Source organism: Tinamus guttatus, unplaced genomic scaffold, assembly GCF_059628265.1.
Source record: "Tinamus guttatus ecotype Peru unplaced genomic scaffold, ASM5962826v1 Tinamus_guttatus_pri_ptg000240l, whole genome shotgun sequence".
Classification (NCBI taxonomy): Eukaryota; Metazoa; Chordata; class Aves; order Tinamiformes; family Tinamidae; genus Tinamus; species Tinamus guttatus.
In genome coordinates this window covers 2,244,675-2,269,771 of record NW_028288774.1, presented here as the reverse complement: position 1 = coordinate 2,269,771, position 25,097 = coordinate 2,244,675, and the positions used below count along the sequence as shown (strand labels likewise).

The 25,097-nt window shown below is 37.7% G+C and overlaps 1 protein-coding gene across 3 annotated transcripts in view; it reads right to left on the bottom strand.

Annotated features, from left to right (window-relative positions):
- LRRC4C (leucine rich repeat containing 4C) overlaps nt 1-25,097 on the bottom strand; it is a 204,695-nt gene that overhangs the window by 131,070 nt on the left and 48,528 nt on the right. For all 3 annotated transcript variants that reach the window (XM_088525717.1, XM_088525721.1, XM_088525719.1), the window contains exon 2: nt 13,773-13,891. The gene's annotated coding sequence lies outside the window, so the exon portion shown is untranslated. The remainder of the gene's footprint in view (nt 1-13,772; nt 13,892-25,097) is intronic.

The window sequence follows — 25,097 nt, the reverse complement described above, 5'->3', positions numbered from 1 at the left end:
ATGCTCAGACAAAAGAGAACTCACAAAACACATAGAATATAAGATCTTTTGAAAAATTACAGTCTCTTTGTCCAGACAGGAGCTTAAAGGGCTTAATAAATTCACCTTGAGTGTGGATGAGACCATGTATTATTACAAGATGACAACTATGTTGTATTAGTTAATCCAGATGCAGGCAACATTGAGACATAAAATATGGAAATTGACAAATTTGAGACTCCTGTCCCTGGACAGATGAAAGGGATCGGCATTAGCTGAGTCTTCCTTACTCTGGGCAAGGTGTGCCCGGGCTGAAGATGATGAATGTTGGATAGATTTATTTGCTTGCTGCTTGTTTGCTGTAGGTTATTTATCTCACCTGCCATCTGAGTTTGTATATACCTTAATGATTTGTGTATGTCTGATATAGCTACTTACAAAGCAGAAACACAAAGACAGACACTGCTACAGATTTATCTGATGCTGTGGAGATGCTGAAACTAAGCATGTACTTCAATCAAAATGTAAAAAAAAAAAAAACCCAAAACACAGAAAAAGTACAAGCATTCCATAATATACAAAATTAGAAAATTAGAATGATAGCTAAAGACACTGCTACCCCAGATATAGCTGGGGATTTTAGTGGAGGCAAGCCCCAAGCCTGTCGCATCGATTTTCCTGTTTGTCAGCATTTGGAAATAGTCTATCTATTTTCATTTCCACTTGCCCTTGAGGCATTTAAGTTCCTTTGATTGATTTAGGTGCACAGCATTCATTTCTAGATTTCTTACAGCTAAATTCATTCTTCAGGAATGAACTATTTCAATGTGCTGGATCAAAGGAAGTCTCTACAACTCATCAATTTAATGAGAACTGGTCATTCATTTCTATTAGATTTCCTCTCTTCCTACTTAAACGAGTATAAGTACTTGAAATTCCTTTCAGAAAGTGTTTCTGTACAGTTGTACTAGTCTGGAAAGAATAAAACAGGTAAGGGGCTAGAAGAGAGGGAGAAATTAATTATGACTCTTGTTATCAACTAAGTACATATATCATTTACTTAAAAAAATAAAATTAAACCAGAATTGGTAGAGAGAACTACTTTTACCATTTTACTTTGATGTAAGAAATCTATTCCAATATGCAAACACAATCACTGAAAAGAATTCAGTAATGAAGACGACCAGTTTATTAATCAAACGAAAAAAAGAATGATGGCCATGCTGTGGTTCAACGGGGGCTTTTTAAAGGAAAGAACCATTCTCTGCATTCTGAAAGCAGATATACTGAACTTTCATGAGACCTTAGAATTAAAACAAAGGTAGTTTTAGAGAAATGTTGCAGTGAGTTATTTGTGGACACCAGCTCAAGGGAAAAAATGCATGTTGCAAAACAGAATATAAGTTTCTAGCTCCCCTAACTTACCAATGATTGAATTTCACAGAATCATTCATGTTGAAAGGGATGTCTAAGATAATCTCATCCCACCCTCCTGCTCAAAGTAGCATCAACTAGAGTCAGGTCCTAAGCATCTCCAAGGATGGAAATTCCACCCTCACAGTAAGAAAATAATAATAATAAAAAGTTATGAAAGTTATGTTTAAATGCTATATTCCAGACTTATAAAAATGCCGACAGGCAGAAAGAAGAAGAGAATTGATGGAGCTTAAAAGGCTTCAACATTCTTTGGACAAAATGTAAAGAAGAAAGCTTAATACTTGAGTTTAAACAGTAATCAAAAGAGGGCAGAGAACTGCCATCCCTTTTAGGATGTTTAGAGGAATATTGTTATGTTTGTGGAATGTGTTCAAACAGTCCTACATCAGATATAGGAAAAGTGTTGAACCTAAAAGTTGAAGTAAAGCTTCTGCTTCACCGTACTGCATCCAGAGCTGAGCCTTAACTTGGTTACAACAGTCTCCTCACCTTCAAAAGATCTATTAAATCAGTTCATAACAATCGCATGCCACTCTCGGATATATGGTGATGATATTTATCTCACAGATTCACTGTTAAATATTGTCCTGGTATTTGGGCCTGAGTGTTCTTGCCTCACAGTATAGAGCAATTGACTGTTTGCAAATTAGTCAGTGCGAAAGGTCTGACTTTGATTTGATGCCAGGGTGAGCAGACCGCATATCTTCTCCCCTCTAAATGACAGTGTAAACTTCTGCCTTTCTTTGCCACAAGCTCTGAAAATAATTCTTTGCTCTGTCTTCACTAAGTCTGTGACTAACTAAAACATTTCAGGCATTGCAATTTATATCCTTTAGAGATATTAAGACAGTTTTATGCCCCTCTCATACTTTCTCCCCAACTCAGTTCATTTTGCTAAGCTACACACTATATATTTAGCTCATTTAATCTTTGCTCATAAGTCAATCCCTCTGGCCACTAATCATTCTTGTTGCTCTTATCTACATCTTACATATTTTTACTATCTGCTCCTACCACCTCTTAGATTTTAAGGACAGATCATGTTTAACATATGGCAAAACACGTCTGATGGGAAGCAGCATACTAAAAACATTTGCAGAAATGTACAATTTTGCCTCCCATCACTACTGCAATCGTACTCTAAAGTTGCATCTAAAAGTAAAGACATGCCAAACCTATCACAATTTAGTATACAGATGGAACAAACATGTCAATAACCCTTTATGAAGTCTTTGACCTTTTATAGAAAATACACAGACTTTAGCCTTTCATGGTTGCTATGAAAAAGCCACCTGACATCATTAAAATCTGCATAAGATTCCCTTCCTCTGGGATCTAGCTTATATATGTATTCAGTTTGTGATCTAGTCTGTATTTGTAACTTCTACAGAATAGAAGTTGTAAAACATGAAGGGGGACTGACAGTCATTTGAATGAATCACAGTACGTAACCTTTCAAGATGCTTTAAAAATCCTAGCAAATTAACATCCATTAAATTGCTAAATCCTCCCAAAAGGTGATACATTTAAGTAGCTAGCTATTATGATTATTAGTAATTACATTAGTAATGATGTTCATACTAGTAGCAAAACAAAGATTTGCATGATCTACTTTTCAAAAATAGCTAATTTGAATCACAAAGTCCAAAGTAGATTATTTTATCACCCAAGCGAAACAGACTTGCTGCGGGATGTCGTGCTGGGGCTGCACACTCAGCTCCTACAAGCAGGGACTTGACCACATGGATGCTGATGCCCAGAAGCTCCTGCAATATCTGTCTGCTCTGGAAACTGGCTGTGTGTGGGCAGTGGCTTCTGGCTAGGAAGTGGAGCAACTTTGTAAAGACAAATTAATTTTATACAACATCTGAGCTCTAAGAGGATACTACAAGCTCGCAAATGACATCTTTGAGGCAGGCCACATTTTACCAAACAGGACGCATAACGTAGTAGTTAAAGATGAACATGGTTAGTTTGGTGGAGTACAGACAGAAAGTGACTGTTTCAAGGAAATTTCACAAGACACCATTTATTGGAATTGCTCCTCCCTGGAAAACATTCTGAGTGTCATTTTCAAGAGTTTCAGCTCTTTTAAAAAAGCTAATCTTTATAAATGACTTGGCAGGAAGTGTCTGCTGTAAAAACTTTGATTCTCTAGCCTTGAGAAGGAGTAAAGAAAATAGAAGTTTGTTCACTTTGACCTGACATTCCCTGGACAATTTGTGAATAAAGCAAACTCAGCTTGAGGAAGACTGAAAAAGAACTGCTTAGCTACCAGGCATAATCACTTGCTGAATATCTTTTCATGTGTCCATGAAAAATAATCAGAGTTTGGGCTAGAAGGAAGCGCTGCATATAGGAGCAAAAAAAAAAAAAAAAAAAAAAAAAAAAAAAAAAAAAAACCTAAAATTTAGACAAACCATTAATGACACAGAGACTCTTAAGAAATTGAGAATTTGAATGACAAAGACTTGTGTAATCTCTCCTGTTTGTCCAAAACTTAAGTGAGCATGCTTCTATTTGACAGCATTTATTTTCTGTAATAATATGATGAACAATGCGATTTTGACATGGTTTTCCAGAAACCGAGAAGGATACATTTGTATCATATTTGAATATATGGCCAATGTAAAGGATATTTCATGATACAAAATTTTCATCCAGAATATTTTTGTTATATTTGACCAATTTTCTCTTGAATCTTTTGCAATTTCCTTTTGGAAGCCTTAAGTTAATTTTAAGTTTCATTTTCAAAATAAATCTACATGTTTCCAGAAAAACCTTAAGAAAGTAGCTACGGAATATTGATGGAATAAGTTCAAACAGCAGAAGAAAAAAAAAAAAAAAAGACAAAAAGCAAGCTTTAAAAATGCCTTTTAAAATATTTTTGTCTCTTTGTACTAATTTTCACATAACAGTCCTTGAAATGAAAAAAAATACTATTTTCGCTCCTTCATTTTCTCTTGCAGGTAAGCTTCCTCCTAACTAAAGGTTAGAATTGTCATTATTGCAATTAGTTACTGTTGTTTGTTCAATATCGTCCATACCTACCCATAGTAATGAAAGGGCTAAAACCTAGCACAGGCAGCAATTTCATTTTCATCATGCACAGAGATAATAATAAATCATCTTAAAGTCCAGGTTTATTAGAAATGACTGAAATACATTACAGGGCAGCAATAACTTCAATGGTTGGTTTACCAACCAGTGGGGTGGAATTAAAAATGCATTAAAATTTATACAAAGTAAAGTAAATAGTAGAGAGTTTAGATCGGTTTTGACATAGTTAAATGAAGCATTATTTCTCTTTGTGTGGCTAATAAAATAAAACTCTCTAAAATAGGAAAACCATTCCATTTTGGAAGCTGAAATTTAGAAAAAAAAAAAAAAAAGCACCATTATAATTTACTGCTTATTCCCTCTGCTGCATGTGCAATGACAGGTTCGTCTCTTTGCCTCCCTAGACCATTAGCTACACCCCTGGATTTAACAGAGAGGTTTTTGATCAATCTTTGCAGATGCAAGTGTAAAACAAAAACACACCTACATGGGAACATGGGAAGATCAACTATCCTACCATAATAAATGATATCTCACAATTATAGCTCCCTGAATCCCAGACATTTCCCAAAGCTTTTCAGATCACTAGCCAAATTCCCTATCATAGCCAAAGGTGCGTGAAACAACGAGAAAGGAGATGGAAGAGGTGCAGGTTTGAGACATACAAGAAGGGTTTTAAGGAACTCTGGGAACACAATTAACCTTCTAAAGACTTGTCCTCATGAGGCAGAGGCTGCAAGATACTACAGACCCCCATGCTGTGGAGATAAGCAAGGAAATCCCAGAGCTCAGGGAATCACAGCGCTTTCAGTAACTGTTCTCCACAAAAAAGGTAATATAGCAGTTGGAGTGGAGCCTTAGAACATACTTTGTCCCCTACTAGGGTTTTAGTAAGACCCAAGACACTTGCCATTAAGCATGGCTTGCATCCTGCAGGTAGCATGAGACATTGCCTGCCTAAGTTACAGTAATAGGCATTCACGGCAATGAGAAATCAAAAGGCACCTCTTGTCCATCTGCGGCTCTGGATATGACAGATGCTCTTAAACTCCTTTATTTTTCAGGACTTCAACTTCTTCTGACTACTGCAGTTCTTCATTAGCCTCTAGCCTACATAGATATTTCTACAAAATTCAGGTAAGTTTGTAGACATACAAATTAAATTTTTTAAAAAATCTATTTTGTAGAAAAACAAAATTTCTGCCAAATAACAGGAAGAGTTCTACTGCTCTGACCTGATAGTATTCTACATTCATTTGGTACTGACCACACAGACAAGACAGGATTTAAAAAAAAAAGCAGCTACTCATTATACCCAAAGAGAGCAGAAGAGAACTACAAAGCAGCCCAGTGTAATTAACCGACTTGGATCACAGCAGGAAAGTTTTCAACCTGACATCTACTGCACTACCAGCTTCTTATTTTAGAGATTTAATCCTGAAGCGGTCAAGACCTGTTCTATGCGGTTTTCTGGAAGCACAACATGAAACTGCCTAGAAATACAGCAGTGGATTAGTTAACATGAACTCAAAAAGATATTGCCTATTTCAGTGTCCTTAGCACTTCCAGAAGCCTTGTGTGCTTCGCTCTAATGTCTCTTTGAACTTCAAGTCTGCCCTGCCCAGCCTCCCATTCTCATTATGTCCTTTTTACTGATAGAGAAATTTCCAAATTAAAATTTCCAAAGAGAACAAATTTGTAAGACTACCCCCACTGACAAATGGGACAATATTGTTGAGGACTATCTGTATTTGAGTACTGGACTGAACGATAGATACTTGCACCCAAGGAAAAAGGAATGCAGGCTTATTCCAAAACAAGTGTTTACACACCTTTAAAAGGACGTAAGCATTAACATATGAGAAGGAGCTCTATATGTCAATTAGATAAATACAAACATTTAATCTATAAAAAAAACTATGAAACTATCAGCAAAACCTTAATGTACTTATTAAGATTTGAAAACACACTGCTAATCTCTGTTGCTGATAAAGAAAACCAGTCTTTAGAGCAGCAGTAGAAATTAGTAGTTATGAAGAGCTCACAGTCAATTATTTGGATACTAGAATGTTTGAATTTTATCTTTTTCTGAAAGAAAAAAAAAATTAAGAATACACCAAAAGGAACTGAGAATCTAAAAATGTCAAATTTGAGATGAAAGTGTGGGCCATTTGATCGGCCAGAAATTCATGGGAGAACACTGAAGGCTTAGTAGTTATACACCCAATCTCTACTCATAAGACCAATTTAATAATCCTCTCAATGCATTTTTTTTTGTCAGTATTTGATGGAATTGCAGAAGTTATGGATAGGCATACAAATAATGCTATGGATAATCACCACAAACAAACCATCTATATTTTTAAAAACAAAACAAAAAACCAAAAGTAAAAAACACACAAGAGAACTTTGAGACATGAGTATTCCTTGTAACAACAGTATGATGTCTCCAAGAAAAGAATCACTCCTACCTACCTTGCACTCTATTTCAAGGTTTCCAATAAAAAAAGGAACATTCACCCTTTGATATTAAATGCAAGGTCAGACAGAGTAAGTGATGGCAAATGGTCATTACTTTTCTGTCATCAGACCAATTAAGGTTTCCAGCTGTCAGTATCTAATGCTGCTGCACCATTAAAAATAAAGGGATATTGAAATGCATTGATCTGTGTCAAAAGTACTTCATAGAGAAAAAAAAAAAAAAAAAAAAGCAGAAATGATAATTGGTTTAAAGTGTCAAACTACTAAATTGCAATGCAAAAAGGAAGGGAGAGCATCCCTTCAGCTTGGGTTACCCAGACCTTATTTGATGCAAATAAGCTCGTTGTTGCTGCACCCTCCATTACTCTCACCTTTGACCAAAGAACTTGGCTTTGGCCGGAAAGAAAAATCTTTGCTGAATACCTTAAAAGCTTAAATGCCCCACCAAACCAACTGACTATAGAAAGATTTAGAAATGCTACAAGCTTCCAGCAGGGGTGTATTTATTTTTGTGGAAAATTGTATTTTCAGTTTTTGACATTGACATTGTCAGAAAGGAAAATAAAAGAAAGACTAAATTATGAGAAACTAATGAGGAATAAAACCTTTTAAGTGTACTGGAAGTTTTGAATGTACAACAGACTCAAGTGAGAGGAATGATCATCCCACAATTACGTACTGGACACCACTAACAACAGCTATGGCATAGAAGGTGAACCTTCTATGTTCCCTATATTTTCTCTGTTCAGGAATGTATTTTCTGAAATTGTTTAAACTCTTCATAGTTCAAATTCATGTCAGGGGATCAAGTAAAACTCTGCATCCTCAGGAGGTAAGGATTACACTCCTAAGTATATTTAGTCGGCTAAAACCAGAAAGACAGACAAGTTCAGAAAAGACGCAAAAATCTACCACAGCTAAAACTTTGACAAAATCAATAGGATTAGTTGTTTACTAATATTGTTGCATCCCGAAGTATCTTTATACTTGTTAGTCATTACTTTTGAAAACTGTAACACGTTTGGAAATGGAAGCAAGCCAATTTGTCCCCAAAGCAGCAGGGACACGAGCAGCCGTGGCCGCCTGCCTTGCTCCCCGCTGGTCTGCACAGCCAACGTTCCCGGTTCAGCGTAGAGGGATAGTGGCTCGCACTAAGGGATACAGGCCCAGACAGCCTTCCCTGTGTTTCTTCACTAGCAGATCAGATATCCAGTCTGCTGTCAAACAGTAAATATTTGGCTCTGGTTCTTATACAACTGATAAAGGGAAAAGAGATATCTGCTTTTATACCATTACCGAAAGTTTGCATTGGCCTTCTGTCAAGGTCAGAAAAGTGTGGCTGGGTGGAAATCAGAGTTAGATAGCACAGCTCAGAGCTTTTGAAGTCAGATTGATGGATGTGCAGTGGTAGGTGTGATTCTTCTATCAAAATAGTACAAACGCTACCAAATTTATGGTGATAATCCTTTCCTGGATTAGCAGATTTACTTTCACCACGATTAGTTTTTAAAGTGTACGCAGTGCTTAAGAAAACACAAGTCAGAGGATGTGAGAATAAGACTCTTCCAACTCAATCTTACTTATTTTATATATCATTAAATCTAGTCTAATGCTGAACACTTCTTGCTAGATCATTAAAGTCTTGGGAACCCTTCTGATATAATTTTAACTATCACTATTAGTGATAGATAAATAACAGAAATAAAACTAATAAAATAATATGAATCAACCTAAGAGTTTTAGTGTTTGGTTAAGATTAAAAGAACCTGCATGTTTCCTTTATTCGCAGCTTTATTCGGGCTCATGCCATCCAAAAAATACCAGATCTTTTTAGATACTTATGCCCTACTTCCTCCACTTTTCCCTCTCTCTTTTTTTTGGGGTGAAAGAATCTGAAAATGCCCTTTTTGGCATGGCCGGCAACACTGTTGAAAGGAATATGAAAATAAGACTGATCTTCCTTGATACTCTGTGTTAAGAATCTGAAATCAATCATTGTCTATCATATGGAATCACCTAGCTTTTTATTCTATTTTCCTTGTAAAGTCCTTGTAAAGGTATTTAGCTGCGCAGTGCATATGAGAAAACACTGCACAGAGCTTGGCAAAACCAATTACAAACCAGTTTATTAGGCTGTCGAAGGACCACAACTCATGAAGCAGAGCCAAGGCTCCTCTGCAGCTAGAAAGCCTCCAGCACTGCAGGCAGCAGGATTCCTGAGGCTGCACTGCGCAGATGCTGGAGAACAGCCTGCCTATGATCAACACTGCTCAGAAAAAAAAAAACACTTTACACAGCCCCAATCTATTATTGCAACACATTCTGGCCCCAGATCAATTCTGATTATCCATTTGGAGTAGACAGTAGCATGAACTATGAAACAGAAAAGAGCTAAAATGACTTGTCTCAGGCTGTAACTTTGTGCAGAAGAGAGAACTGAACTTGAACCATTCAAGCCTCACAAGACTGCAGGTCTAGGCTGCCAACCTATTCAATGGTCCCTTACCCAGTATCAGTAACCACAGAATAGAAAGTCACACTGATCACCTTAGATCAGCAGAATTTATGTTGGATACTTTGCATATACAACAAAAGCAAGTGTTCTGCTATATATTAGGTAAGCTTGATGTAGTTGCTATTTGGCTTCTGCTATAAAAACACTCAGAGGATGGCTCATGGTTCTCTGGCCTTACATATTTCCAGAAAAACTCAACATGCCATTTCGGTTCTCTTGTTTTCAAAGATGTTATGGAAATAACAGAAAATTGTATTATTGTGTTGCATCCAATACAATGAGTATAATAAAAGCTTTCTCATTAGCAAATGAAGTTGTATGATCCTGTGGGTAGCAGAAGAAATAGTTATACCTATCACGTGAAAGGAAAATTATTCTTTCATTTTAAATGTGAGTAAACTTTCTCTAATTTAAAGGTTGCTTTAAAGGAGGCAAAATAATTAAATATCATTCTAAGATTATCTTTGCTGATCATTTGAAAATATTAACAGTGACAAAACAGCATTCCAATTCAATGCATCTTTCACCAAATACAAAACCTATGCTGCTTCTAACTACAGATGTATCAGCGAATACTCAGAAATTCTGAACATGACCAGAAGTGGCTCAGTGACACATATGGCAAATAACTGCTGAAACTTTTAACTTTTGTCACCTTGGGAAGAAATTCACCCCGTGCTGAGAGTGGGCACAGAAGCATTGACCACTTAAATCATGACTCACTTAGCCAGTGCACAGATCTTCTACTTATGCCCTGCTCAAGAATGATTTTCAGTTTCTGTAGCTCATTTTATCCACAATGTGGGTATAATAATTACCTCTCAGAGCTACTGTGAGGTGCATTTTGTTAAGTCTGAGTAACTTTGAAGTTCTTACAAAGAAGAATCTATCTAAATGTCAAGTATAATCCTGAAAAATGAAGGTTAATCTCTGGGTGTTCCACAAGCCTTGAGTTTAGGCATGCTGTCCCACTGGGAGAGAGGCTGTGATCTGGAGTCACAAAGAAACCACCACTTATCGCTCTGCTCTTGGGCCAGGAGCAAAAACTTCAATGAGTCCTATGCAACTGAATGTACATTTCCAAAGCTCTGCCTTAAAACAGAGATGTGTGTGAGGAAGGAAGGAGAGTTTGGAGCTGATTAACAAAGGTTACACACTCCATTATACAACTATTGGTGACATACATAGGCAAAGCAGAGAAACAGAGCAGGTGTGGATGTATGCAGAGGGCTGCCTGGGGGGAGAATGGAGCAGGCAGTTGAGTCACAAAGTGTTCCCAATTTCTTCATCGCTTTATTATTTTCACTAAACATTAGTCCATCACTGTTTAGTAATTACATGTTTTGTGTTTTGCAAAAAAACTAGATGCTGAAAATAACCACTTTCAACTCCCTCAAGCTCTGAAGCTAGCAGTAAAGTCCATTCTTTTTATGACAGGCTGCACTTCATCCACATTGCCATTGTTCAAATAAGGGTCATTGAAGTTTAACATCACTGCGGATTTTTGAACATTTACAGTGAGATGAGCTCGAGACCTCAGCGCAGCACTACCTCCCTCTGACCGTTTCTGTTGTACAACGGCAAGACAGACACTTATAACAAGACAACCTGTTTGTTGTCATGATGAGAGAAGCTGATAAACGTGGTTGTTTATTGATCATGACTAAGATTTTCTAGCAGCCTTTTCTTCCTTTTTGCCCCTAGAGCACGGACAGCAGTACTAAACTGTAAAGCTTTGTGGTATCAAATACAGATTTTAAAAGCAGAATAATGCACTAGTCCCACAACCGGTAAGAGAATGCAGAGACATCACTCAGGCAATTAAAAGAGCAAAGTAATGGAATCTGGCTTCTGGCTATGCTTTATACATACCAGTTTGAAACTGTGGCATCCATAAAAAAAATCCATATTCTATTAAAAGGGCTAAGTGCTGTTGGGCAGGCTATTTACGTGTCTATCAGAGACCGAATCATGGGCCTTCCAGATGATCATCAATTAAAAGAAATGATCATTCAGAGTTTCACATCACCTATAAACTCCAGGTAGGAGAAACCAAGACAGGAATATTCACCCATTTAGAGAACACTCTAGTTTCACTATATATTTTTTTGGTCACAACTGACTGAGTACTTGACCCTTGTGCTCCTCCTGTGCTACATTATAGCTGCTTATTCTACCCTGGCACATTCTTTTTCCATTTATCTCCTCCTTTTCCTTCAGCATCTTTTCTTCCATAACTCTTATTTTAGCTTATTCTTTTCCTTACTGCTTTGTTCCTTCCATGCTATCCTAACAAACACTGCTAGGACTGTTCAGCAGGCTGGTAAACAAGAGCTGCAAACCTGTTTGCTCAGTCACAGGGAGAAGCAGTCAGGGCACACGTAGGTCTCTGAACAGACCTCCCCATCTCACCCCACACTTTGGGTCAGCTACAAAACCGAGTACTTCAAACTGCGCTAGCGCTATCATCCTGTGTTTGCCATCCCACAGGTAATCATGACAAAGTGGAAGTTAAATGAATATAAATAGACACAAAACACAACCAAATTATATATTTGCTGCAGAGCACTTGAGTATTTAAGTAATATTTAAGTTGATCCATCCATTTTGTTTTGCTTGCAGCAAATATCTGCTATATTGTTGCAGAAACACTGACAATGTCATAAAATACTCATAGCAATAACACAGAACAATTACAAGTGACAGAATCTCTCCCTCACTTAAAAATATGAGGGAAATAAGGAATATAAGGAAATAAGGTACTTAGGAAATAAGAATATAAGTGTTAGCCAAATGTAATAGGGACAAAATACACACCATAATATATAACAGCCAAAGCACTAGACAACATGTGGCTACATATTGCCTTGGCTGTAAACTTCCTTCAGAATTAACACTGTGTTTACTATATTTTTAAAGGCATTTTCAGAAAAACACCGTATGCGTATATTGATCATACCAAATGACTGAAAATATATCTCAGATATCAATGCAATTTAACTCTAAGGAGGTTATGAATCATACACAGCTGTTCCTATACTAACAGGATAGACTGAATCAAAGCTAGACTGATTTATTTATCCACCCAAAAAGAAAATCAAAATACCTGGAAATCCATAAGCCATACGCTGTAAGAAAGTGTCCAGCCCCATCAGTCACCATGAAGCTTTATTTATGCACAGCATTAATGGGCAAATTCACTGAAACCATGCAGCAGATTAGCAGCATATGCTGCCCAACTGCTACCACCTTCATGCCATTACAGCAAGCAGCACGCACACACGCATGCAAGCTGGGTCTGATCTCATGATCAATGTGGGCATCAAGTGATCCTCTGATTAAAGCCGCAGGATATCCTGAAGCATGAGTACTTCAGTTCTCCAAAAAGTGAAGCTAAACATTTGCTGCTGTCTTCCTCCTTTTTTTGTAAGGAGGACACAGAGAAAGGGATGAAACTCCTCACTATTTATTTGCTCTTTAACCTTCAGTGTACTCTGAGGAGCACAGAAGATTCATGGCCTTTAGGGGAAAAAGAATTATTTTCCTTAAATAGATTCAGTCCTGGAGATAAGAAAATAAATGTAATACTTGAATAGCTGGCTATGCAGTCATCTCACATCATAACTAACCTTAAATTTTCATATCATTCTTATTTATACAGAACAATACTTTTCTGGCCCAATAATCCAGTGACTACTTTCTATTTCTTTGACATTGTGAAAACAGCTGATATAAGGACAACGTAGAATCACAACAAGATCAAAAAGAGCCCTGTCCAGTATCAGCAGATGAAATTCCAAAGATAGACTGAGATGCCTGCATTTTCAGATTTTAAAGCATACCTTTTCATTGGAAATGTAAGTGAACAGAAAACTCCTAATCAATCTTGCAAAAGAAACAAAGTGGCTGGAGTGCCATACTTGTTGCTAAAGAGCTCTTGCCATGATACCTCTTCTCCACCCCACCCCTTGTACAGTGCAGATTTATCCAATTTCAGTTGAAAGGAGTCTCTAGCTACAGAATATGCTATCTGTGTGCGGATTTGATGCCAAACAGGTAGCTCAGTTTTGCACTACCATGTTAGTTTTTTCTGCTTCACAAAGCCATAAATTGACCGCTGCAATTAAATATTCTTGAGTCTTCAAAAGTTTCACAGGAAATCCTTTGGTCCCGGCCTGATGTCAGTAGACCAGGGAGTAAACTATTCTCTAATCCCTGTTCCCACTCCTTCCTTCCTCAGCAGTAACTGCTGTGTTTAAAAATTCATCAAAACTTTCCATTAGCCATACGTACAACTCACCTTCGAAAACTCTTCTCTATGTGATGCCAGCACTCTTTCTTCAGATCTGTAACTGAAATAAGCAGTGCACAACTGTACTTGGGGGGTGTTTTTGGTCTCTGCTGGCCAATTCATTTTATCTGCAAATTTAAAGCAGTACAGTGATGAATATTAATAACACTGTTACCATGTAAAGGCAGCACTGACATTGATGCATGGCTAAACGCACAGAATAAAAAGGAGGGATATTCCCTCTCTCCAGTTAATGCCATTTTCTGACTCTCCAACCCCCTCCCCCACACTGCCTTTCACAGCGGGTGACAGTTTTTATAAATCTTTCAAGATGTAGCTTATTAAGAAGTCTTACTATAATATTTTCCAGTAGTAGATCAGATAACGTCTATCTCCATAGCCTGCCTTGTTTCACACTCCATGTGCAAGCCAAGCAGGAAGATGAGCAGTTTGGATTGCTGTCATTTCCTGGAGAAGGTTTTCACTCTTTACACAAGAGCAACCCATTAGGAAGTAGTCACTAGAGCTGTATTAGGCTGTATTACTTAATGAACTACCTAACAAGGACTGGTTTGACACACTTTGGAGATAAGCGTGTGAATTTTGACATTAAAAGCAGCCATTTTATGAAATCTATCCTGAACACCATTAAGGTTTTATACAACAGGCAAAACTGTCACGAACACTAAATTTCAATACGAACACTAAATTTCAATACAAACACATGGTTGCTATTTCTCACCTCTTTGTCAAACTATACTATGTTCTGTGCTGTCATAACCAGCACAAAACTGGTATCAGGACGCACAACTTACAGAGAAGATGAGACTCACACTAAATGGGAACAGTTGTCAAAACGGAGTCAAACCCCTCCATAGTCTATAAAATTGTTATTGATGATGACCACCTTTGTTATACTTTTGGTGCAAGTACTTTGGCCAATACTAACATGATAAAATGAATTATTTGTGTTAACATTTGAGACAAGCTGTATATTTGAAACTGCAATTAAACTTTTTGAACAAAAGTTTTGAGGACTATCCATGTTTATTTTTCTAGTTAGGCAGATGATGATTAAAAACAATTTATATGTCTGAAGGTTCAGACAGACAGCAAATGGAAGCTTAGAAGTCACCTACCTTCTTTGCCACACGACAGAGCTACTTAGTTTGTGCAAAAACATTCACTGTTTGTCTCCCACTAACTTTCTTTGTATCTATCTCATTTACATTACAGCACTTTCAAGTCACAGCCCCGAAGGTGTCATGTTTAATTTACTTAATGAATATATGATAATTTATGTTCTGTCCTGTTGCTTGCTGATGCATAAATGCTCAGCTAGATTCATCAACTTCGAGTCGCTTTCAAGGAAAAAAATACCCCAGGCTTGTAAACATTGAGGAAAATGATAGCACTCTGAAAAGCCAAACATCTCTAAATGATGGAGACACGATTCTGACTTGTGCTTTGTGACCTAATTCTCTAGTTTATTGAAATAGCAGCTTCATAATAACAAAATATATTTTCTTACTATTATTAAAACATTTGCAGCAGTTTGGCATATGGGAAGAGGATTTTGTGTCATAACATTTCACAGATATACCAGAGCTAAAATAAAGTTCACTGTTTTTTATTTAATGCAAACTGATGTTTTTAATGTGTACTATATTTTTTAGTTTCTATGAAATCCTTTAAATAGTAGTCATCTTAAATTTCTTAAATTTGTGATAAAGCTGAAATAGAGCATGACTTCTGATAGACTTTTTACTTGATTTCTTTGGGCAAGATCTTATTAGTACACTAGATGGGCAGTTACTCCAGTAAAGCACAGAAGTACAGCTGTTTCGCTGAAGTGCTTGAGACACAAAATAAGAACTTGAAGTTGCAAAGAAATAGTTTTGTCGACGTAAATGTTAAGCTACTACCTCTGAGGATTCCAAAAATCCCTAGAAACATCCTATCTGCATGATTAATGGCTTCTAGTTTCCTGCTCTAGTAACTAAAACCACAGAAAACAAATGAAATCAAAAACAGTGAGAAATGTGAGACCTTTCAGAATATATATTTTTTAAAAGTTACTATTTAAAACACAAACAAGACCTCAGGCTTTACACTATTTTTTTGTGCTTCCGCTTAGGCCTATCCTCATTTTCTCCTGTTCCTCTGCCTACTCCTTAAAGCTCTTTCCATTCATTGTCATCTTGTCCGACTTGTTACTCTTCACAGTTGTAACTTGTTGTCAGTCTGTGGTTCATGCTCCCTCTGCACAATCCACCAAGGAAGCAGATGGACTCTAACATTTAAAGAAATAAAAGTTGTCTGAAAAGTAAACAGCAAAAATCAATGCTTTCAGATTAAAGTGTATTTCCTACAAGTGAAGTCCTATCTAAAGCTCACCTGCTAAATATCTTTACCATTTGAAAACAGCCTCTCTTCATTAGTACCTGGTACCCTCAGTCTTCCTCACTCTCTACCTTTAGCCAAACGGAAAAGGCAATAAAGCTAATATCAGAGAAACCTGGTTCTAATCCAAGTTTCATAAACCACACTTCTTAATTAAAAATCAACATAAGTGCTATGGGGAAGATTTTAATTTTTTTATCTTGAGCTGTGTACTTGCCTCCAAACATATTGTAAAGGACAAAAAACTGCACAGGTATGTTTGCCTTTGCACAGTTCTTCAACATCACAAAAACAAAACTGCAGCATGTTACTCCACCAGCAGTGCAGACCTGAAATAAAAAATAATGATACCTTTTCAAACATATACCCCCCAAAAGACAACTAACTCTGGGGAGAAAAAAAGAGCAGAGTGTGCTCCCCATCACAGTGGCAGGTCCCATGGCAATCAGAAGCATTAGACACACAACAGGCAGGAACAAGATGCACAGGTGGCTCTTGGGGGTCAAGATACTTTGTCCTTCTGAAGCGTTGACAGATGGACCACGATGAACAGATTTCTCAAGTGAGAAAAACAGAAGCCAAAGGTGATTAAATGAAGGACAGAAAAAGGTCTGTTTGTGTCTCAAAGGTGAAGGTTGCAAAGGCCTAAACTGTCAGCTATATTTATACAGTTGTTTTCACCTTGAAGAATCACAAAGGTTCCCCAGTTATATGTGCAGGAAAGCTTCTCTATGGAGAGCTAAAGAATATCTATCTCAGGAATGGAACAACACAGATGCTTTGCTTTGGTGGAGTTTGTGGCGAGTGCCACAGACAAAACTTACAGGGGAATTTAAGTATGCAGAAAACAGTCATGAGGATTCAAAATAGGCTGAAGTATGAAGTTGATATTAGATTTCTTGAAAAATCTGTCAGGCAAATTCAGTCTTACAATGAACATAAACAGTCATGACTTCACCAGCTGCCTAATCTTCAGAAAGGGAAATGATGGCTACTGCATCTCAGCTTCTTGCACAACCTGAAATTCAAGTTACTTTTGAAATACCCTCAAGGACAGAAAAGACTCCCTCTAATTTTGCTTGAAAATGTACTACTTTTAAAACTACGGCCTGATCATCAAAGTTGACTAACTTATTCAAATTAGTTCTTTTCTGATCGACAGTACCTTATTTTTAAGCAGCAAAGCAAAACATGATGCATCTTAAACATCAGATTATAATGAAAACAATTGATCTTCAACTGCTGTTTATTACTCATTAAAACTGCATCTAAGTTCAGTATTAGGTGCTACACATACAGTGGAAGAACAGTGGGCATTTTCCAAATCTCCTATTTAGAAAATGCGTTCAAACACATTACTGGCACTTTGCAAAAGCTTAGGAACACCCACATAAATTCCCTTAGACTGCATGTTATTATACACAGCGTAGGCAGAACTACCACACCTGATTAAACACTGCAGATACAAAGTGTTGTTTATGCCTCACATGATAACCTCTGAGTTATCAAGAGGGTCCCCAAAGTCGCTGTTTAAACCCAGGAATAAATGTCTGAGCGTCATCATAAGAGCAAGTTTCTTCCTCTGTCCCACTCAGTCAGCAAAGTGAATGATGTGTATGTGCAAGCCCAATAACAAACACAAGATAATCAAGAATTGGATTTAGGCAGCACTATACAGTCAGTTTGCATTCACTTTCCTCGGTATACACAGCAGTGCAAGATTAAGGAAAAAGCAAAGTAGGATTAAGCGTGATCTAATACTTATTGCTTGGTGAGGAATCCAGAGCCCGGCTCCCAAGTCGGCTAGAAATTCTGGGTGGCAAGATCAGCGGGCTTGCTTGCAAGTAGGAGTGAAATGCATAAAAGTATCTATTTTGCTTTAATATTATTAAGTTTTAGTAATCATTTTGAAACGTATTAAAAATGCTCTTATGCATATAGATTGTTCTCATTCTATCGCCTTTTTTTTTTTAAATTAAATACTTGCCTGTACGAACCAGGATTTACTGGTTGCTAGCTTAAGTTAATTGGGGTTTATTTGTTTTATTTTTAAAACTCAGAAGAGTTGGCACAGATTTGAACACATAGAGGTGAGAAGTTCAGATATTAGACATCTAGTTCTAGCTGTCACAGGAGATCCTTTGATTTACTCCTGAAATTCTTTTCAGAGCACGTGAGCAGTGTCAGACACCTCAATGCTTACAGAGTCCTCCAGAACCGATCACCTACAAGGAAGAGTCTTCCCAATGCAATTTCCAGGTAGAGCTCTTTGCAAATAACAAAAACTAACATTTTTTTTCCTGTCAATACCTTGTCATTTTTAAGTTCACCATTTGGGGGTAATAACTAATTGCATTCTGCACAGAAAGAACAAAGTCCTTTAAGCCTGTGGCATTTGGGCCACCCTTATCCATCAGCAATACACATTAGAGAGGTTGCTACCAAACATCCTTGCCTTGCAAACATCTTTGCCTTGCAACAGAATAGTACATAGTTTATTATTTATAAAGATGTTCCATTTACAGTATTTATGCAATACTTAGGAAACCAAAACCAGCAAATGGTACTCGCTACATCATGACTAACCATAAGAACATAAATTCAAAAAGATGAAACAGTTAATTTCTTATTAATCAAGGTATAGCCCAACCTGTGGGATTGTTTTTAATAGGCTTTTATTTCTTGATATGTTTTTGTGAATACTGCTTTAAAAGTAAACTGCAATGGTTACACAGCACAAATCAATTAGGAAAAGTATAATTCAGAAAAGCATGCAGAAAAACACTATTATGAAGTTCCTAAGAAAGCATTTTCACCTTGAAAAGGCACCCTGCAAGCTACACTGCTGCTAGAGCTGAGGGTCAAACTGTAGTGTTTCGGGTGTTTCATTTACCAGATTAAAAGTTGTATCTAATCTGGCCGGGATTTCAGCCTATGGACAAATTTTTGCTGAACATTCATTAATTTGTGCCATCTTCTACACATCTAAATAGCAAAGTAATCACTAACATTCACACATTACGAGGAAACTGGTTACCTGCATGCAGGAACTAAGAGGGAGCAATCACAAAACTGCTTTTTAAAAATTTCCCCATGAGCCCCAATATAGAAAGCTCCTTTACATGGGGCTTAAGCAAAACTCACATGCAGCACTACAGAAACCACAGGTGCTTCATGCACTACAAAGCTTGTTTGGATCTGGACAACAAAAGTTTCTTTTAAACTTGCCTCAGTACCTTCCCTACAATCCCCACAGCCCTACTCCTGTGTGCGGTACCCACCTAGGATTTCCTGTACTTGCACTGCTGTGCCTTTTCCTATTTAGACAAATATATATATACACACACACACACACACACACACACACACAAGGAGCAGCAGCCAACCAGAGACATGCACTCAAAGCACTTGGCGGGGGCACACTGTTTTTGCAGACAGTCTCCCCATGCCATTCTTCTCATTGCATTCCCTCGAGCATGGAAGCTAGCTAATACATCCAATAGAGCTGCTTCTGCATCATTTTCATATTCCTTTCAGCTTTTATATAGCTATTGCATGAACACAAGCAAAGAATCACCTGCCACAAACAGTTACTTGATTCCTGCCTCACGGCGCGCAGGTCCCGCGTCGAGGGCCCTGCCTCACGGCGCGCAGCTTCACCGCGTGCCGTGTGTCACGGGGCGCTCAGGGACCTCCCAGGGCACACGGGTGGGTGCTGCGGGGAGGCCCGGAGAGCAACCCGACAGGCAAAACTGCTGCCTGCCAGCACTGCTCGTCCAAGGAGCATCCATGGGGCTGCTCTGGAACAAATGCATTCCCATTTAATAGCAGAACCACAGGGGAAGCCTGTCCTTCCCTCAGAATCCAGGGACCCAACACCTGGGGCAGCCTTTAGCAAAACCCTCTGCTTCTGCAGGGATAGCTTCAGGCAGAGAAAACTGATTGCTCCCTCTTGTCAGAGGCTTTATGATCATTTCTAGAGGAAGATCTATGTCCCCAAGTGCATGTAAAGATCAGACTTGCAGTCTTAGTCTCAATCTAAGCACAGGCTGCCTGCACAGACAAATTTTGGTGCCAGAAGTATCTGGAATTCACACTCTTCAGCCACAGTAACTTCAGTAGCATTATTCCTGTAAATAGCTTCATTTACGTTCATGTATTTTATAGAATCAACCGTGTGCTGCAGTCATTCTGCTGAGGTACCATAGGAAATATGCTGATTTTTTTCCAGAACACAATGAACCAAAAAAACTCAGTGTATTAGTTTTTAGTCACATGACTGTTCCTTGCATGCCCCTAGAGTAAATATAAGAACAATATTTGTGTTGCCAAAAAAAAAAAAAAAAAAAAAAAAAAAAAGCCTTTAGTCCCCTTCTTCAAACTTAAACCTCAAAGATTTTTACATCCTTGACAAACCTTTGCACAGCCAAAACATGCTGCTTATCTAAATATTTCCTGTTCTTTCAAAGATAGGACATAAATTAAGAATCCTGCTCTCATGCAATTAGTATGTCAATTTTGCTATCGATGGAGGAATTAAAAAATAAATAAATAAAAAATAACTGAAAACTCTGGAGATCTGGCAATTCCTTCACTGAGAAGTCTATTGCTAAAGATTAAACATTCAGTTTTGAAAACAAATGGAAGACACAACCTGAGCAAGGACTTTATGAACAGTCATTATCATCATCTCTATGCAGTATGACACCTTAGAAAAAAATATTTTGAGCTTTTGCACTATGCTTCTATTTCAGCTGCAGTTTATATTTTAGTAACATATCTTCACACAGAGCCTTGGAAGAATCACAGCTGGAGGCAACTTTCAGTTTGCTTGTCACTACCATTCTGCCCTACTTTGGAGAGAATGCAGACTTCTGGCCTTACCTCCTGTTACCTCTACATAGGCAGCCCTCACTTCCAGAGCTGTTAACATGTGTTACTCTCCCATGATAAAAAGCGAGCGTGGAGAACTTTAAATCGAGACATTCAGGATTCTCAGTCTTACTAAAATGAGACAAAAGGACTGGAAGCTTGTGAAAGTCATGGATTCTTAGATCATTCCAGTCGGTGACTCAGCTGGAGGCTGATATGCTGGTTTCCAGGCATGTCAAACTATATAAAACATGCTGAAAGTCAGGAGGATTCTCATTTTCTAGGATGTTACAGTCACAAAGTCTTGCAATCACCATTTTAGGAAAAAAATGTAACTAAAGACAAAGGTTTTGCCATCAAATATGAGTAATTCGCAGACACCACTGTGGGCTAAAGAGTTTTTTTCATCATTTATCCAGAACATGAAGCAGATCAGTAGGCAGTAATGTATCATAACTCCCCCACCTTAAAAGAGAAAAGAGGAATTGCTGTTCTAGGTGTGATTATGGGATCTTGCTCAGTCATAGTGCTCCTTCTTTAGTCCTTAAGGAACTTTGGAGCAGGTCAGATCAGGTGCTGCTGTCTCATCTGCAGCACCTTGCCTTCATACCAAGGCAGTATCACGCATAAATCTTTCTAAAACTCCAATGATTGCATAAAGCTGTCTCACTCTTCCTACACAGGAGCCATGTATGAAAACACAGTTAACATGATACCTCCCTGAGAGGCGAGCTCCAGTGCCACAGGTTGGGCGCTGCTCACGAGCTCACGGCTCTCTCGCTAACGCAGGCGGCAGGAAGCTCACTTAGGCCTTCCCACAATGTGCCACACACGTGTATTGGGTTACAAGGGTTACAATCAATTCTGCAACTGGAAACTTCTGATGTCCCTACTTTCTTCCAATATTTCAAAAGGTTTTTGGCTTTTCGCTTAGCTTCGGAGCAGCAATAATATTTTCATTCTCAGCAGCAAATCAAAACTTCTGCGTCTTGGCAGAGGGTCTGATTCGGATGTCAGTAAGGATTTTCCTGGGGAGACACACTTGGATTATAATTTTTTAGCAGCAGCAGCATGAAACAGAGAAACGTCACTATCTGGATGTAGCACTACCTAGTAGGAAAATAGAGATTTCATTTTTATATTTGTCATCCAAATTCTTACAGCTTTCTGCTTATTAACTCCCTACAATGTGCTTTCACACTGCACAACCCTTGCATAGTGTACCATTGATTATGAAATTAAGTTTATATATTTTAAAATGTTTTCTTGGAAGGAATTGGTTTCCCTTGTTTGCTAGATTTATTCTCATTATACTTAGCTTAATTAAAGAAATAGCAAAAAAAGGTTTTTCTTCTGCCTCCCACTGGTATATCTGAAATGGCAAAGAAGCATCATTGATCATAATATCTTTAAATATCTTTAAAGTTTTTCTATAAAATTCCAGCTAACTGCTACTTGACTGAATCCACTAACTACGTCAGGACCTAAATTTCCATGATTTGAGTCATGTTAGCAACCATTAATTAGGTGCCTGAGGTAACCTCAAATTGATGGCAAGGATATCCTCCTGAATTTCAATTTCTCTTAATGCTGAGGATATTAAAAGAACACTTCTGAAAATGAACACTTCTGAATACTAGAAAAAAAACAAGTTAAACCTGAAAAAGTTTGAAAAATTACTACCCCATGGGTAAAGGCAATTACAAGTGTATTACAAGGGCATTAATGAAAAATACATATTCATGAAACGAGGACATTGCTCGAACACAAGGCAGCACTGAGATAATAGAATGATAACAGTGGCCAATTACATATTTAGCCAGGCTTAAAACTGCCTCTCTAGGTGAAAAACTTCAATGAATTTGTAGGTAAAATTATTCAGCACTCAGTGACACAAAACATGCCCAGCTAGCCCATGTTAACAGTAGTCAACAGTAAAGCTTTTCTGACCTCAGTGAGACAGAAAAGTTACTCCATAAACTCCATTTCAAAAAAGCATATATAGAAGATTGGGGGGAAAAAAACAATACCGCTTATGAGCAAGTATAAAATTAGCAGCCAATTCATCTGCTATTAATGGAGTTACACTACAATGTCATTTGTGCAGTTGAGAGGAGAATAGGTGCTGGATTCTTCTAGTTCCTAAAGTTTATTGTATGAATGCATTAGAATTATACTAGGAAGAGCAGAGCAGAGTAATATGGAAGAATTCAGCCCTTATCAAGACAGACACAGCTTTCAAAGAAGAGGTTTTGTCAATTTTCACTGGAATTATTTTGTTCCAGAGAATGCTATTTAGATGCAGGGAGAAAACTGCCCGTGTGCTCTGTTGACATTGACAGTTTAGCCAGAGAGGTGGAGTGTGAGCCTGGGGTAAGGGACAGTGTTTTACATACTGCCCTTGTCAGCAACTATACCTACTCCTCTGAAAGGTCGTCCTCTTCTTTACCTAGAAATTCTACAGAAATTTTTGCATAGCCCCCCCTCTTTTTTTTTTTTTTTTTTTTTTTTAAAAAAACTTTATCAGATGACATTAAAATTAAAATCAATTCTAATTCAGGAATGGATTTTTATTTTGTTATTGGTTTGTATATAAGTTCCTGATTCTAACTCTTCCTTCCATAAAGAATTTCATTAAGTGATTTTGGTTGTCATAACCAAATAACTTCATCAAAGATTTTACAAAACACTACAGTCATTGAGCATCAGCAGGTTAAAATTCTTATTAAATATTAGACAGTCCTGCTAAGAGAAAGACATATTGTTCATGGGATTCTCTCCAAGGAAGATTGGAACTAGAGAGCTGAAGAGAAAATATATTTTTGAATCATTTTAGAAACACATTGTATTTTTTTGTTGTTGTTGGTGACATTTTACCAACCAGATGCATTTATTTTCTTCCTTAGATCAGATTGGCCTTTAAATATGTGTTTTACATTTACAAATTAATATTTCAGAACTGAATGTCTCATTGTTATGGAAAAGTATTAGGCTGGGGAAATACAGACTAGAGACAGACGTGGATAGTGTTTACAAATAAGAACCACAGGACTTGTTTTCATCCTATATTAAATAGTACAACACTAACCACAACTTATGCAGAATCCCAAGTCCTAAGCAGAAAGCTGTGTTTGAACATGCAAACATACTACTTTGTATTACCAGTTTGCTCATAAGCATCTGTGATTTAAACAGATTTATTTGTGGTTCAAAGCTATGTCCCCAAATCAAATCTTCTTTAATAAGCCTTAAAAGTGAAATTACAGATAATCTACTTACTGCAATTTGAGTTTACTGTTATCTGTTTTCCTTCCAACAACTGCGCCCAACATCTATGGTAGAAGCCACACTGTTGAGAGGAAACGAGCGTTTGTTCTGGTGACAGCAAGGCAAGCAACAAATCCCAAAGCTACAGCTTGGCAAAGGAACAAACATTTTTAACTGATTGTTTCAACAAGCTGGAGAATGACAGCACCTGTTTCAAACCATTCCTTTTTTCTTAAATCACAACCTAATCAGAACTCTTCTTTTAAAGTCTTTATTAAACCCTGATTAGACCTGGATGGCAATAAAGTGTTTTCAGTTCTGGTAGAGAATAGTTTTAACAAAATATAAAAATAATCTTTTGAACAAAAAGCTGTTTACTGAAAAAAACATGTTCAAAACCTGAAAAAGTCCTAAGTTTAATTTCCCAACAGACACCATCATGTACAGCACAAGCCCTCCTGATAACATGGTATTTGACTGATCTGCAATGATTTCAAGGACATCTTTACTTTGAAGACTTTTCAAAGTGAGCTCTACCCAAAATGCTGCCGTGAGAGTGAACCACCACACTCTGCATTCCTGCCTCTCAAGGCAGCAAATTGCACTGCCAGCAACAGCCGGCTGGTGCCTGCAAGGGCTTGTGTCTCCGAGATTCCTGCCAGGAATTCCACCAATGACAGGCCCGGAAGAGACACATCTTAACCATGTGTATGCACATAGGGAGGAATCTCTACACTTCTGTTTTATGCATCTCAGCACAGAGATGTCGGTGGGTTTACCAGTGTGTCCACC